At 42.2% G+C, this 18,018-nt stretch overlaps 1 pseudogene; it reads right to left on the reverse strand.

Annotated features, from left to right (window-relative positions):
- Window positions 1-1,420: 1,420 nt before the first annotated feature.
- On the reverse strand, window positions 1,421-15,131 carry LOC132651907 (stabilin-2-like; annotated as a pseudogene).
- Window positions 15,132-18,018: the final 2,887 nt, after the last annotated feature.

Raw genomic sequence — 18,018 nt, forward strand, 5'->3', positions numbered from 1 at the left:
AGGTCTCACTGCATAGTGTGAGGCAGATGAGATCCACACATTTGCTTAGAACCCAGAAGGAGCCTGCTCCTGCTTGTTCTCCAAGGTTGACAGAGATTTCTGAACTAAGACAGAGAGTAGAGCAGTTAATTTTTTCTATAATTTGGCTTATTTTGGCTTTAGTACCTATATCCTTAGGTAGCCGAAAACTCTTTTATTGTCATAGTTCTAAAAGTAACATTATTAGGGAGGCCATATAATTTTAGAATTTTAATAATTTCCCAGGAGAACAATATTTCTTTTCAAAGATTACCTTAAAGTGAGTGTGAGTTCTAAAGGGGAGTAAAACTGCTTTTCAACAATAGCAAGTTTTCAGAACATTCAAACATGGCTTGTATTTTTTAAAAACATCCTTCCTGGGGTTGGAGATTCAGCTCAGTGGTAGAGCATTTGCATAACCTTGGTTCAGTCCTCAGCTATGGAAAAATAAATCCTTCCAAAGACCCCAGGGGATCTGGCCTATTACCTGGAAACCATTAGAAAACTCTCATATACTGACAAATTGTTGGCTGAGACATACCAACCATCTAATTTTTAGCAAAAGATTTATGTTTGTATTTTATGTGCATGAGTGTGTTGCGTGCATGTGTGTATGTATGAATGAAAGTGTATCTCATGTATACGTACTCTCAGAAACCAGAAGAAGGCATCAGATTCCCTGGAACTAGAGATACAGATCATTGTTAGTCTCCATATGGGTATTGGGAAGTGAAATTGTGTGTGTGTGTGTGTGTGTGTGTGTGTGTGTGTGTCTGTGGTTTATTCCTTTAGCACTTTCAGAATGGAAGATGTCCTTGCTGGTATCTGAAGGTATTCTAGCAAGGACTCTATCCATGAATCTATGAGCCAAAAAGGCAACATATTTCAGGGTCAGCATGGCAGTGTGCTTGAGTCTGCCTGTATTAGAGTTGGGATGCACCTACACATCTGTTGCTTACACTCACTTTAGTATCACTAGCCACTACGTTTAGGATCAGGTCCTAAAACATGCTAGACAAGCCTCACAGGTGATTCCTGACTACACTGGAGTCCTTGAGTCACTGATTTTAATGAATTGGGTACTCTCTACCTCTCACATTCTGTGTCATCAATCAATCAATCAATCAATCAATCATCTACATACCTATCTCTTATCTATCAACTATTTATTTTCTATCAAGTGTCTATCTATCTGTATCTGTATCTATTGTCTATCATATGTCTATCTATCTATCTATCTATCTATCATCTATCTATTGTATATAATCTATCTATCTATCTATCTATCTATCTATCTATGTATCGATCTACCTGCTTATCTATTGATTTTAGTATGGAGAAATGCCAGAGTGGTCAGAGACTGGGACAGGGATGCCAATGCCATGCCTTGGTAACTGGGATACTATACCTCTGGAGAAAGGAGGTAATTGAGGGTGCCAGCCTTCATATTATTTAATGCTTCATCACTTGGAACAAAAATTCTATATGAACCAACAAAGCCACCTTCTTCTAGGGCATATCCAACATTGGTTTCCTGCATTTGAAAAATAAAATTTAACAGTATTCCTTATTGAAAATAACATTTGAAGTAGCTGCTAGAAAAACTGTTTAAAATTGGTGTCTCTGATGATTTTACAGAGGACTTGACTCCATTCTTCTGAAATACATGAAAGCACGTTCCTCTAACAAAAATCTGAACTTGCTGTATCTTGCTTGTACTATTGTCATTATGCTTTGCTGAAAAGACAGATTTTGTTCAAAAGTCAGTAAAAAAAATAGTTTTGGTAATATGAACCTTCATGTTAAGAGACATGGAAGAGTTAAGGTGAAGGTGTGAGTATGTATAAAAGGACCAAGCCAACTGCTCTGTGTATACAAGTGTTTTGATTTGACAGGTCATGTAATCTGTGCATTCTACAACAGTCTCTGGCCATATCATGCAGGTGAGAAAGAAGAAATTCATTGTGATCATGACTATCCTCCATACAGCCCAAGGAATGAACTGCAGTGACAACCTGGCACCAGGCAGAGTTGTCTGATATGGCCATAAGTAAAGTTTAAGAAAACATCTATAAATCATCTCCCACCCCAGCATGCCTTCCTTTCTCTCTGCAGAAACACTCAGTAGCCTACTGAAAATGGACAAACCATCCTGCCTTCTCTAGCTTGAGATCTTCCTTGTAAAACTTTCTTCATAGATTTAACTCTCCAGGCAGCAAAGATGGTGGGGGTAGAAAGAACTCAAATGTATCCAACTTGCCTTACCTGGGGGTTGCTCTCAAGTGTGGGCTCTATCTTGTCCATGGCACTATGGAGGATATGTACCAGCCCATTTAAAGCAACTCTGTTCGTCTGGATAATTTTCATTCTTTGCCTCTGTAAAGTTTGAACTTTAAGGTTGTCCTAAAATACCAAAGAAAGAAAAATAAATAAATGAATAAAATTAATATGGTGTTCTAGAAAGAACAATTCTGGGATTAGAAAATAAAAGTTTTGTGGCTGTGAGACATTGGATAAATCACACAATCTTATATGAGGACAAGGTGTCTGCTTGGCCTACTTTGCATTGTACAGTCATTGACATCACTGATGAGTATCACATTCAAATTTTGAGTTGGTCAGTGTATGCTCTCCTCCAATAAGCTGCAAGCCCTACTAGGGTGTAACAGTTCAGTTGACTGTAAATACTTCTCTTGCTTTAACACAGTGGTTCTCAATCTGTGAGCCAGGACCCATTTGGGGGGTAATGACCCTTTCACAGGGGTCACACATCAGCTACCCTGCATATCAGATATTTAAATTACGCTTCCTAACAGTAGCAAAATTACAGTTATGAAGTAGCAACAAAGTAACTTTGTGGGTGGCTGTCACCATACCATGAGGAACTGTCTTAAAAGGTCACAGCATCAGGACGGTGGAGAACCACTGTTTTAACATATTACACAGAGAATGTGAAAAATACATGAATTTGTTGCCTGAGAAACTGGAACTAATTGCTTTTCCTATTATGTTAGTCCTAAGAATTACAGACAATAAATGTAATGAATGAATACATGGATATGTATACATATTCAGGAATATGAATACATGCTGTGTCACATATATGCTTCTCTATCATAGCTATCATCCATCCTCACATTCACAGCATAGCAGATTGGTGTCACTAAGATCCACACTTGAACCCTGGCTCAGATATTTTCTGTGACCTCTCCACTGCCAGTAGGAGAACCAAGGATTCTGATGAATCCTCTTTTCCTGAATTGTTTTACATAATTTAAATAAAGGTTGATGCTTGTACTTATCATGGAAAGAGCACCCATCGGTCTGCCAGCTCTTGAAATTAAGGGAAATATAAGAAACAGCCCAGGACAAAACCCATCCAGGCGCTCCTGTTAATTACTTCACCAGCTTAGTCAAAACACAAAATGTGTTGTGAAGGAAAGTGAGGTAGTCTGATTTAAAAACAAACAACCAAACAAAAAAACAGGAAACAAACTGGCAGGATGAATGGAGAAGATGCATCAGTGACAGCAACCCAAACCAAACACACTCTATTCATTTTCTTTTGTAAGAGGAATGCTGATGGTTTGGAACCAGGAAGCTGGCTCAGGGCACTTTGTCTTTATGGTGGTGACAAGCCAGCCTGCCTTCATCTTGGGCTTGAAAACCACAATAGTGAGGACAAAGTAGGTTCATTACAATTTATGATTAAATATCTGTTTCTTAAGGATTCGGCTATGCCCTACCTGTAATCTTAACTGCAAATGGTTCTATACTGCCTGTTCCAGCAGTATAGAAACAGCAACCATGTCATTGTTTCAAAAGGTAATTATGACCACTTGTTGTTTTGATTATGTCTGTGTTTCAGGAGGTTGTTTTGACCATCTTATTATGCTTATGTTCTGCTTCTGTAACCCTGCCTATTTGCCTGCCAATCCCCTATATGAAACCCCCTACTTCTGAACTATAAAAACCCTTATCTCACTCATGTCCAATGCTGAACACTTGAACCCCACCTTTGGGGAGAGTCAAGCCTGTGTACACAAAATTTTAAAAAGTGTGGTTTAATTAATTGCTTTTTTTAATTAATTTGACCAAGATGTTTTGGGTCAGTGGTCATTGTCCTCACATCTGTGGGTTTAGAAGTGGCAGCTGAATGATGTTGCCTTGAATGCTAAGTCAGGCCAGACTCAAAGAGTTCCTTTTCTATAACAGTTCTCCCAAACCCCTCTACACAGTTCCCCAAATCCCAATACAAAGTCCCCCCAAACCCCAATACAAAGCCTGGGTATTGCCTTTGTGCTGTCATGGGAGTAAAATCAGAGAAATTCTGACCTTATCCCTGTTGAAGATTTCCCCTGACTTTCCCGGCAAGGTATAGAATGTGTCCATGTCATTCATTTTTTACAGTGCTCATTTGCCCAGCAATGATGTGGAGCTTCACAAGGTACCAAGCAGCCTCCTTGTTCATTAAGAGCTCTTTACCTAAGAAAAGAGAGCCACCTTGGGTGATGTCTGGAGAAAACAAGTGTTATAATACATTCCACGACTCACCCATCATAAAAGACTCCCAAGCTGGAGTGCTCTGCAGGGCTCTATCTGAAGTAGGTGATGTTTCAGGTGAGCACAAGCCTTAATGAGAATGGGAATCTGGAGAGTCTGAGTTGATGCCCAGAGTATCACCCTGGAACTCACATGGTATTGAGAAAAGAGCAATGACTGCAAAGGGAGCAAGAGGGTACCAGGCATAGAGGAATCTAGAAAAGAGGACCAGAATGAAAACTTCTCAAGATTTTGTTTTTAAATGAAAAGAGAAGGTAGTCCTGAACTTGAAGATGTGCACCACCCCATGTTTTTAAAACACAATCAAAGAACAGACAGTCAAAAATAAAGAGCAGGTACAATGGAATGAGGATGCTTTAGAATAATGAATTTATGGGACCAAATCTGTATCTTTGCTATTCCTCCATTATCTGACCTGTCCCGCGGGCTAGTTGAAGAGGTTCTACCTGAAAGAGGGAGTGGAAATTGGGGGACAGAGTCTCAAAGAATGGAGACAAGACAGATTCCTGATCAAGTCACAGTTTATTGAATGTGCAATCAGCACTTATAAAGCAAAGGGTACAAGCAACATTTTTTCACAGTAGCAACACATCTGTGCCACCTGGCAAGACATGTAGGAATTCACTCAAGGTTACACAAAGTTTGCTGTCTGGTTCCCAAGGGTGCAGGGAGCTTGCTATCTACTTCTCAGGCTCAGAGCACCCTGCCTGCAAAGATCCACCCAAGGACGGTCTCTGAGAAATTGAACTATGAATATGACCTGCATCTGCCAGGGAAGGAGGCAGAATTCCAATTACCAGACTCCTTCAATAGTGAACAATCAACAGATACAGTTTTATTGCGTTCTCTACAAACTTTATATATTAAAAGGGAGGAGTCTCCTTCAAAAATATCTAAGATGTAGGATGATGACATTGTTTTTTCTCCACAGCAGAGGAGACACAAGACATCTCTCTGTAGGTCACCAGTAGACAGGCTCATCTCGGGTGGTTGAATGGCAATATTGTACCAGTTTGAAGGAGACTGCCCCATACTAGACTTTAACATAAGGTAGCAAAAATGTCATCTGAGAACATCTTTTGTGAAGGAGAGATAATGCATCCTTAAAAAAAAATAAACAGCTTGTAGAGCAAGGAGAGCCATCACCAAATCATACCTTATTGTGAATGTGATTAAAAGATGGAAACAGATTCCATCCCAAGCACTCAGAAGAACTCAGCATCTTTAGTTATGGCTTTATCAATAAAGATACAGATGTAAAAAAGTTGTGGTTAGAACACCATGGTTTAAAAAAGGCTTCCAGCCATGTAGCACATGAGATCTTACAAGGAGGAACAGAAAGGCTGTTATGTGAGTCTGTGAACATAAAGCTGGGATTGCACTGGAGAGTCCAAGATGTTAGAGATGCCAGAGTCCTGGATGCATGTAAAGGAGAGCTGTGCAGACCTGACATGGAACCAGCATAAGAAAGTGTGATGTACTAAACAAGTATCAAAGGAGTGGGTGATTGAAAGAGCCATCTAAGTCAGGATTTTTAATTTGCTGGTATTTCCATACTTTGCCCCCTTTCCTCCCTTTGTGTTTTGGAAGTTATGTAACTTGCTTTGTGATTTTACAGGGGGTTTGAGATAAGCAATTTCCTTGTGTCTCAAAAGAGACTTTGGACTTTTAAACTGTCAAAACTGTGACGATTTCAGGGACTTTTGAGGTTGAATTGAATATGTTTTGCCTTATGATAGGGTAAGAAGCCTGATGGGGGCCAGGGAGTGGAATGTGATCCTAATGGCTCATATGTTTGAATGTTTGGTTCCCAGTTGGTAGAACTGTTTAGGAAGGTTCCAGTGAACCTTGAGGTATTAAAAGCTTATGCCAAACCCAGTCTCTCTCTCTCTCTTTCTCTGCTGCCTGAGAGTCAAGATGAAAGAAAGCTCTTAGCTACTGCTCCATCACTGTCCCTGCCTGCCTCCATGTTCCCTGCCATGATGGCCACTATAAGCTGCCTCTGTCTTCACAGCAATAGAACAATAAATGAGATATGCAGCATCCTTATCTTGAGTGTGATAAATGTTTCTCACTTTAAATAAGGTACTGCCTACTAAGGCCTTTTATATTGGCCCCTTAGATGGGGTCATCTTAGATACTCACATCAATTACTTTAAATCCCATATCTGAGGGCAGCAGCACATTGAAGGGTCAAGGCTTGTTCAGTGGCCAGGCATAAGTTTTGTCTTAAGAGACCAAACACAGGAAAAAAGAAAATATCATGGTCAGAGGTACATAGGTTTTGAGACTGCTCAGGGGGTTTTGAGTAAGGTCTAGTCCCTGTATGCCTTCTGCCTTCCCTCTACTCTGTGCTGTTCCTGGCCTGTCCCTACAAGGACTAGTCCAAGTGCACCAGCCTTGCCTGCCCTCTTCTGCCTACTTGTAACTCTCAGATGCCCTGGCCTGGAAGAGTGCTGCCCTCAAGGAGGGAATTGCATACCCAGGATGGAGATGAAAGAGGTCAGCCTTACTTGCCACATTCTTCTAGTTTCAGTATTTAATTCCCTATGTCTCTCCATGCTGTTTCCAAAGCAGATTAGGACTTCACCCAAGTCCAACTGAGGTACTCTAAGAACACATGGTACTGTGATATGCAAGCCTCTCATCTTCCCAGTACTCTCTAGGAGTTTCTCAGGAGACCTAGCTGGGGCTTTGTAGGTGCTCTGTTCTGAAAGGGCAAGGTGTGTCAAGGCCGCCTGGCAGTCCCACAGTCCCTGATCAAGTGCCTGGCTTGCTGAGCTGTTTCATCTCTACATGTAGAGATGCGAGATCCACACAAGGGAAGGTCAGAGGAGTCCATGATAGACCAATTGTTCCATTTGTACCCTTTTGACAAGGAAAATGTTTGAACAAAGGACCCTACATTTGCATTCTGCCCTGGACCTTGCAAGTTAAGTATTCTGATGGTTTCCATTACCCAGAAGATGCCAGGAGGTTAGGACAGGCTAATGCTGTCATATATTAGCCAGGTGCATGGGGAAGGTGAAAGGTAATCAGTACTCTGTCTAGGAGCACTCGTGCACAAATGTGGGGAGGGGGTGGGGGTGGCTGTGTGGTCTGTATTTCATAGGAAACCTTCACCTCCTTCCATTCCCATTCACCTTCCTTAGAACTCTTAGCTGAAGGTTTGAATTACTGCAAGACTGTACTCCCACCCAAGCCCTGTGTGTAATGCTTGATTTTCCCTAGGAGGTCTTGCAAAGAGTGGAGCATCACACAGAAGATAGAATTATTCAGAGAACACAGCATTGGCCTGCAAGGACACTGACTTCTTCCCTGTGTTCTTTCTGGGAGATTGTTTCAGTTTACTTGGCCAGTTTTAACACAAATGATGACATGTTAAGGTTTCTGTCTGGTCAGGTCTGTGATCTATCAATCTATCTATCTATCTATCTATCTATCTATCATCTATCATCTATCTATCTATCTTTGATTGTTCATGTTTGGGTGAGGTGTTACCCAGTGCTCTGATCAGGTATAATATTTTGTCCTTCAGGGGCTGTGGGGTGACAGTTGGTAGAAGGCATTTGTAAACAAGTGAGCATGTTGTGTTATCACACACTCCCTCAGGCACAGAGAAGATCTGTTACTATGACAAGTTAATTAGTAGCTTATACTTAAGGGTGCACACCAGCATGTTTAGTCCAATATTTAAATGACACCTTCCCTGCTGGGCATGGCTACCACCACGTGGCTGTCAGGTTTCTCAATTTTCAGCATTCTCTGCAACCTTTATTCATCCTTGAAAAACACAAGAAGTCAAGGGGAAATGGACAATCTTTTACACCAGTGGCTGTCCCTCTTGCTCTCATAGCTAGTCTGTTAATTTATGTGGATATCATGACCTTATCCTCAGCTCTCCTCCCGCTAGTCTTTGCAGTGCTAGTCTGCCTGTCAAACAGCCCTCTCCTTGGAAACAGCTCTTCTGCCTCTCCCCATCACCCAACTGGCCTGTCCCTACAAGGATTAGCCCAAATGCACCAGCCTTGCATGCCCTCTTCTGCCTATTGTACCTTGCAGATGCCCTGGCCTGGAAGAGTGCTGCCCTCAAGGAAGGAATTGCATACCCAGGATGGAGATGAAAGAGGTCAGCCTTCCTTGCCACATTCTTCTAGTTTCAGTATTTAATTCCCTATGTCTCTCCATGCTGTCTCCAAAGCAGATTAGGACTTCGCCCAAGTAACCTTTCTGGCAAATGCATCTGTAGAGAGGGTAAATCACATTCTCAGGGACTTGGAGTGTTCTTGAATTGAGAGTATACAGCCCAAGTCTTCATTTCACAATTGAGGAGAACAATAAGAAAGAACAGGGTTGGAGAAGCAGAGACTCAGTGCTCCCTTAAGCTCAGACCCTGGCTTCTCTCATTGCCTTTCTAGATGGGTTTAAATAATATAATGTGTGCATTTACACACAATAGATAGCTTTGTGTGTTCTCTAGAAGTAATTTCCACAATGTGGTCCAGATAGCATCCATGTCAGAATCACCTGTAATGTTTGCTACAAATGTAGACTCAAGAATAAACTGCCCATAGCTAAGGTTGATAGCCAAGGTAGTCAGCTGTAGAATCACCATGGAGACAACTCTATGGACATGCTTGGGTGTGGGTCTCTAGATTAGACTAACTGAGGAGGGAAAACCCACTTTAACTGTGGGTGGCAGCATTCACGGGACTAGGATTCTGGGGTAAACAAAATGGAGAAGAGAGTGGGCACAAACAAGGGATCATCACTCTCACTGCTTTCTGTATCAAGTGTTCATCACACTCTCTCTCTCTGCTTCCTGCACAGAAGCAATTGTCACTCTGCTCCCTGACATGCATGTGCAGCTGCCTCTAAGGCTCCTAGTTTTGTGACTTCTTCACCACGATGGAAGTTTAATCCAAGCTGTGCACCCAAGTGCTCCCTCCTTCCTTAAGCTGCTTTTGTAAGACAATTTTTCATAGTAACAGAAAAAAGAGCAAACATGCTACAAAGGCAGCCTGCAGGACAGTAAGACTTAGAACCATCCATACGTAGTACATGGCCCCTGCTTTCTCCTTCCTCAGGGAAGCCTCCTCAGAAATTTGCCTCAATAGTCTCATAAGAAAAAGAGGTAAAGATGTGCTGGCTGAGCCTGGCCACAGTCTGAAAACTATCTCTCGAGGCCCCGGTGGGAAAGCATTGACTGACAGCATTTGGCACTCTCAGTGCATTATCATTGTGCCTTGGCTAATTTCATACTACTAATATGTGGTCAACAAGCCTGAGAAATTCCTGAAAATTTAACCCTCAGCTCTGAATGAGGAAACACTCACCACTGTTTTCAGAAAAGTTCACAGTGGAAACTGAGAAAGCATGTAGGATGGTGACTCTGGATAGGAAAAAAAAAAGATTGGATGGGAAAAATCTTCCAGAGAGAAAGGCTAAGGGAGATGAAGAGATACTGGTCGGTTCCCACCACAGCATAGAAGAGATGTGTTAGGGCTATGTTCCAGATTAAACTATTCTCTCATGAACCCAGCTGCAAATAAACACCATCTCTTGGAAAACAGATATATTTTCAAATCAGTGGGGCAAACCTCTCAGAGCCCTGTTGCCTGGATTGCAGCAGTGACCATTTTGGTTTTCTTTATTTTTTATTTTTATTTTTTGTTGGACATTTTTTTTAAAAAAATAATATTAGTTTCAGTTTGTTAACCTTGTATCCCTGCTGTACTCCCCTCTCTCAGTTCCTCTCCAATTGAACCCTTCCTCTATCATCTCCTCCCTGCCCCTTTCCAGGTCCACTGATATGGGAGGACCTCCTCCCCTTTCATCTAACTCCGGTTTATCAGGTATCTTCAGGATTGGCTGCAAAGGCCTCCTCTGTGGTCTATCAGAGCTGCTCCTCTTTTGGGGGGTGGGGAGACCAAAGAGCCCACCATTGAGTTCATGTCAGAAACAGTCCCTATTCCTCATATTAGGGTATCCACTTGAATACTGTGCAACCATGGGCTACATCCAAGGAGAGGTTCTAGGTTATATTCATACATAGTCCTTGGTTGGAAAAAAGAGTCTTATAAAAGACCCGTTTCCAGATATATTTGGTCCTTGTGGAGCTCCTCCCTCTCCTGGTCATATTAACTCCTACTTCTTTCTTAAGGTTCCTTTCACTGTGCTGAAGATTGGTTATGAGTCTTAATATCTCCTCTGATACACTGCTGGTAGGCTCTTTCAGAGGCAGTTTGTGGTAGGTTCCTGTCCTATTACTTGTTTTCTCCAACATCCACTGCCATTGCTGTTCTGTTCTCCCATCCACCCTTTGTTGAAACTCAAAGTTGACTTCCTCAGAAGAGAAACCTGTTAGCTGTATGTTTCAACCCTTCTGACCCTTTTCTCTTACATAATAATATATAAGAATTGTGTATCTGCTGCCCACCACAAGCCCTGGAAGCATTCAAATGTTACATGTTTTAAATAGGATCTCATTATGTCATGCAGGCTAGACTCCTACCTCAGCTTTGCAGATTCTGGGATACAGTTGTACAGCAGCAATGCTCTCTTTAAAAAGGTTGCTCTAGGTTTCCTCAGTCTGTTCACCTTATTGGCAGTTATCTGAACTCTTCCCTATTTCTGGACATATCAGTTCCATTAATTCACCTGTTTAGGCCCATTGTATTTGTACCCCATAGATATCGTACGCCAGTTTCCACAGTTTGTCAGGCAGAGGTCTACTGGAAGACACACCTGACCATTCCCTTGGTAGCCTTCTTAGCATGCACAGATGTGCCAATTTGGTCCCAGGTAGGAAGAGATTACATGAGGGTGGCAAACATTTTTTAAACATGGGTTGATAGCTTGAGAGAAGGTGAGACAAGAGGTGGTTAGCATTCTCAGAGATGAAGGAGAGATAAATGAACCGCCAGGCAGCAGTGGCTCAAATGCATCACAGACATCAAGGCAGTTGGACAGTATTCAGAAAGAATGCATCTTATTATGCTGTCTGATCACGCTGCTCTGCCAACATGAATTCACACAGGAAAAACAGAAACTGTAATTGCCTATGAAATCTTTGTATTAGCTAGATAATGGAAGGGGATCTGCCACTATTCCAAGATTTCTCAGCTTTCTTCCTGGAGCTTTGTCAATTTCTTACTGAGCTTCACAGAAAGGCAAATAGGGTGGGATCCTACCCACCCTTGCAGATTTGGCCATCACCTTCACAATCGGGAAGGCATTTGCATTCGAGTTTGGTTTCATCTTTGCTGGAAGGTGCACATATGGAGTTTTCTGGGCAGAGCAAAGCTGCATACTCTGGGATGGATGCACAGGAAGGTTTTAGAAGCACTCCCGTGAGTAGGATAACCAATTATAAAAGTCTTTTATTAAAAATGTTAAGGCTGCCAGGCACGGTGGTGCAGGCCTATATTCTGAGCATTAAGGGAGACAGAAGTAGGGGCAGGAACAGGGGTAGGTGAAATTCTGTGAGACTGAGAACAGCCTAGTCTGCACAGTGAGCAAGGAAAGACAGGGCTATACAGAGAAACCCTGTCTCAAACAAACAAGCAAACACACACAAAAAAAAATAAGGCTTATGGCAATAATTATTAAAATATAGCAAACAGGATCTCTTGTAACTCACTCAGGTTGGCTTCCAACTTGCTATGTAGTTTTATTGCTTGGAAAAAGGGTTTCTCACTGAGCCTGGAGCTAGGCTTGTAGCCTAGTCCCAAGTATCATTTTGCCTCTGGGTCCTATACTGCTGGAGTTCTATGTGCACAAGCCACAGCAGGTTGTAGAAGTTTGAACTCAGGCCTTCAGTCTTGCAAATCGAGGGCTCTAACTCCCAGAGTCATCTCCCCAGACCGGGAATCACTTTTAACCACAACAACCACTAAGAGGACAGCAAGGCAAAGATGCTATGTCATGGAAAAATGTAGTGTGTTCTCATATGAAGTCATGAAATAGCCCAGGGTGGCAGGGCTTATTAAGTGAGGAAGCACACTTAATGCTTGTCATACCTGGGGCCCCAGTAGGCTGAGAAGCAGTCGCAATCTCCATCACGATTGAGGCCACTGCAGGGCACACTATGGACATGCTGTAGGCAGAAAAGGGAGTGTGTCATTCTCTGATGGGGATTGCTACTAAAGATCACAAATGGGTAACAGTCTCAGGAAGCCCATCTGAGAGTCACTCCCAGAGAAACTAGTTTGCATCATGGCTTCATCTCTCTTCTATTGAAGTTGGGATTTTTCAGTGTGTGAGTTGGGCAGTGGTGCCTCGGCTGTTAAGAGTGTAAAGTAAGGAAATGGATCTAAAGCATGCCTGGCACAGAATAGGCACTGGTATTCTCTTCCCCACTGAGATGTTTGCTTCACCTTTGGATAGCCTGAAAGTGGGAATAAAGAGAAGAGTCCCTGTTCCCCTCAACTCTGCCCTGTAGCTGGCTGACATCTCTGTTATCAAATCTTCTTCAATCAAGTGGGCAGTGCTATGATTAGAAAAGAAAAGGAAACCAATAGAGCCCAGAATGACTATGTCCTATTTCTGCCCAGCATAGATGGCAGATTAAGGGCCTTTGTTATAAATGGTCCACGCTTCAACAACCATCTCTTACACAGTTTACTATCAAACTAGCCAACAGTATACTGAAGCCAAGACCTGTGGCTACTAAGCTGGAAAACACACATATGGGAAATATCACAGGGAGCTCTGTTGAACTCTAATCTAGAACTCAGAGAGCTTTTTTCTGGGTCTCTTTTTAGGCTTAATCCTCTTAACAATTCAGGGCTTGCAGCCAGCAAGATGGGTCAGGAGGTTAAGGTCCAACTGAGTTCAATGCTCAGAACTCAACTTACATGGTGAAAGGGAAGAACTGAGCTGTGAAAATTGCCCCATGACCTCTACATATGTCCTCTGGCATGCCCATACGTAAGCACACAAACTAAAAGTTTACAATGTAATGAGGATAAATAATACATTTTATTTATTTCAATTAATAAAGGAAGAAATTTTCATTTATTAAAAACAAGTAGTGTCAGAACCATCTTCATCCTTTTTGCCCCTGCTTCTCCCATGGCACAAGCAGGAAGCATATCCTCTTTCATGTAGAAATATCTGGAATTTCCGTTATGTTTGTGCTTGTCAGCAATCAATGCCCAGCATTACAGAGGTTCCCTGGATTACCTTCATACTAACTTTTCATCCCCACATAGGCAGTTTACTTTTCTGGGGTACTGTTTGCTTGCTTCCTACTTTCCCACCTCAGTATTCATTTAGTTTATTTAATTTAAACCCTAATTGATTGTGCTAGGGAAGGAGCTGTATAGAAGGAGAGACAAAATAGGATTCTAATCACTTTGGTTGTGTGTTAGTTGCTCTCCTTCAAAGCAATGCAAATGTTAAGAACCTGTGGAGTAGTATGACATTCAACTTGCTTTGCTAGTGCAGTTATGGAATGATCTTTGTGGAGCAGAGAGTGAAGGAACACTTAAAGATGAGGAGGAACTAGGGAACAACAGTAATGACAGCTAACAGCTACTATGCTCTATCTCATTACACACTCCCCAGAGATGGCCATACTACTTGCATTCACAGGTAAAAAGCTCACAGAGACCATGTTCTATAAGTTCTCCAGTTGCTGCAGTGAGCAGCCCTGGAGCAAGAGCCCTACCAGGGTCTAAGCTTCAGCTTTAATCCTTTCATATGTACCTCCTGAAATTGTGCTTCTGTGCCAGAATAATATGACTGAGTCATTCATTCATTCATTCATTCATTCATCCATACACTTATTTGTTCATTTTGGCTAACAAACAACATTGTTTCCAGTGCTGTCCACACTAGAGAAGCTAGGAGAGAAAAAAATATAATGGATTCTTGCCTTCAACAACAACCCATGCATCATAATGAGGAAGTCTTCTTTTCCTCCAGGTGAAATGTATTATGCAACATGCTGAAAAACTTATGGGGTTGAATGTATGTATGTGTTTATAGGTTTTTTGAAAATGAAAGAAAGCAAACTGCTGGCCAGATATAGCATATAAGCCCAAGATAACACTCCTGGGCTTATTCCCAAAGGACTCCATATCCTACCACAGAGACACTTGCACATCTATGTTTATTGCAGCTTTACTCTCAATAGCAAAGAAAAAAAAGAACCAACCTATATGCCCATCAACTCATGGATGGTTAATGAAACTGTGGTGCATGTACAAGTGCCACCTCGCAAACTCAGTACCCCCAAACCTCTGTCCTCACTAAAGCTCCAGTTTCATGTTCTTTGTCACAGCCAGGGAAAGGCAAACTACTTTGTATTTTAAAATTACACAACTCTATCCATTTCTGGAGGCCAGAAATCCAAAACCACTGTTAAAAATCAAAGTAGCCATCTCTGGGGATTTTAAACGTTTACAGTGCTTTAAATGAACAGAAATCAAAAGTACCTGATGAAAAATTTGGCCTGAAAACATTGTCAGCAGCACAGATTTCACAAGCTGTTCCCCATAGCCAGCCTGAAAATTACAGGTGGATGACATCAGAGCCAAGGTCATACCTGGTGACTCCTATGTTATACAGAACGCCCCCGGGTAACCCACCAATCGCCTGGCCATTATGTGCTTCTCAAAACTCCCTTTCCCCTGAGCCTTTCTTTTTTCAGGTCCCTTGCAATCTGTACATGTCACAATGTACACATTTTGTTGTTTTTCAGTTTATTTAATTTCATTTATTTTTGTTTGTTTTCAATACATCTTGATGGCTCCAATTCTTCCAGTCCGCACTCCTCGACCTTCCCTCTCTGGAAGATCTGCTGTTCCTCTGTTCCCCTTCAGAAAAGTGCAGGTCGCCCAGAGATACCAACCAAACATGGCATAACAAGATGCAATAAGACTAGGCACAAGTCCTCATATTAAGGCTGAATGAGGCTGCGGTGAAAAAAAAAAAAAAAAAAAAAAAAAAGATCCGAAGAGTAGTCAACAAATTCAGAGACACCCCCTCTCCAACTGTTAGGGAGTCCCACAAAACTACCAAGCTACTTTTTTGTTTTTGTTTTGTTTTGTTTTTCCTTTTGTTAAAGGTCTAGACTCTATGGAAGAAAACTGTCAGCCCAATGGTATAAACAGACAGTAAGTGCTGTCAGTTATCACAGTTTCACCCAAGGACAAAACAAAACCACTTTCAATTCTGTTGAGAAGGCAGCTGAAATCAATCCCCTTTAGAAGGACCTGTGTTCAATTCCACCACAGTTTGAAATTCACAAGAGTCATCCTTGGTTAGCTAAAGAAATTCTTCAATGGCCACATGTCCCTGGTTGGCTCAGGGTTGGGAGCATAGCCCCCAGGCTAGTCTAGTAGCAGGGATGACTGTTACCAGTAACAAGAAGTGACAACGTTAAACCTTAAATGCATTCATAATTTAGATTTACATAAATGACTTCACTTTATACCTTCAAAGAGGCTTATTCCATAGGTCTTTCTTCAGGTTTTAGTGGTGTATAAATGGGTGAAAGGTCATTTTGTTGTACATGGTGAACTCACTTTATTAACCCTTTTACTCTTACAGAATTCTATGATGCGATGTCATGAAGGCAGATCAACAGGTAGGAAGGGGGAAGCTGTGACCCGCCCAATCATCTAGCCAGCAAGAACGCACCCAGACACAAGGATCCTTCTGCAGTAACGTTTATTAGGATGAATAGAGGAAGACGATAACCGCCAGAATGGTGATGCTTAAATACACCCTATGGCGGCGTGTACTCCGCTGATTGGCTGCTTGCCCATTGCCCCTTGTGACGTCCCGGACTGGGCAGTAACGCTCCTGGGCTGGACAGTGGCTTGGCGCGCTTTTGCAACTTGCAGACGTGGTCTATTGTTTGTTCATTAGGGCCAGGGCTGGATGTCGGTGCCATCTCATGATGGCAATTGCACTCTCTTGGCTCTCCACATCTCCCCCTTTTTGTTTTAATGAATGAAAACTGCCTCAAAGCCTTGTAATCGCGGCACAAGAAAGCCCTAAGCTCGATCAAGCGGACTCCTTCTTTGGAGAGTAAGCGATTAAGAGCTTTAGATTACTCCCTTACCCCACCAGGTGCAATGGAGACAAGTCCTCTGGGTGCAGGGGCTAAGGGAGAAGATTAAAAATGGAGGTGACACCCATTCCCGTGCAATGGAATAAAATTCCAGGGAGTGCAAGGGCTGTCATCCTCCTATCTTGGTACCGCAGCTGCTTAGGCAAAGGCAACATTGTGACTTGGATCACTCATTGACTCAGTGCAATGGGTAAAACCCCTGAGGTGCATCAACTGAGAGTCACAGTCTGTTTTAATTTTTTAACCTGGATAACCAAATTTTGGGAGATAATCCTTGTTCCAAGGCCACAAGTGCTTGGGTGATCATGACCTTGTCACGTTGTTGTTGGGCTTTGAGCTTGCAGACCAACCAATGTAAGAAGACTAAGCCACAACATAGGGCTGCACCAAACATTCCAACGCCCACCCATTCCTTAAAATAAGAAAAGGCAGAAGAAGCCCAGGATAATAAGCCATCTGTGAGCGATAAATCCACTCGAGTAGAATTAATGGTCACCACTGCTGCCCTTAGCTCTTTCAAGCGTTTCTTCAAATCCTTCTGACCAGTTTCCTGCAAGATATAAGGACAATTTCCTGGACAAATTAGCGGCTTGGGTAAGATTTTCATATTGTACACTGGTAATACAGAGTGCTCCTATTTTTCTCTCACATCCTAATTGAGCCAATTGAAATAAAATATCTATTCTTTCTTCCATAAGATCCAGACGCTGGTTAAGAATCATCAATCCACCTTTTAATTGTGCACTAGCAGATACATGAAGGTTCATGACTTCAGCCACACCTGCTGACAATTGATTTACTGTTGTGCTTGTTTGGACTGAATTTGCCATTGCCAAGCCGGCTGCAGTGGCAGCAGCTGCACTGACAGCGATGGCAGTAACAATGGCTGCGGTGATGCCAAAATTTCTCTTCTGTCTAAACAGGGAGAGGGTGGATGGAGTCTCCACAGGGATTGGGATCCACTGCAGGACTCTAACAACCAGGGCACGAGTGTAACGCCTGGCATTCCAACATTGCGACATCCAGCATGTCTCATTGGTACAATTTTTAAAAGAATTATTGGACAAAACAAATAAAAAAGGAGGATAAACAGACAGGACTAGGTGGAAAAGTTGTCTGATTTGTAATGGTTCTATTCCAGTTGGTAATTTGCCATGTTGTATTTACCATTTCCATACCCTTTTTTAACAGAGTACCATTTATGGTGCCCCTGATGATCGATTTCCCTACAGTACCACCACTAATGAATCCCAGAGGATTGAGGTCCATACAACTACCATTTATCCCACAAAGTATCCATTTATAAAAAGGGACCATATTTCGATGTTGTATAAAGAGCCCCTTTTTTCATT

The sequence above is a fragment of the Meriones unguiculatus genome, assembly GCF_030254825.1.
Source record: "Meriones unguiculatus strain TT.TT164.6M chromosome Y unlocalized genomic scaffold, Bangor_MerUng_6.1 ChrY_unordered_Scaffold_35, whole genome shotgun sequence".
Classification (NCBI taxonomy): Eukaryota; Metazoa; Chordata; class Mammalia; order Rodentia; family Muridae; genus Meriones; species Meriones unguiculatus.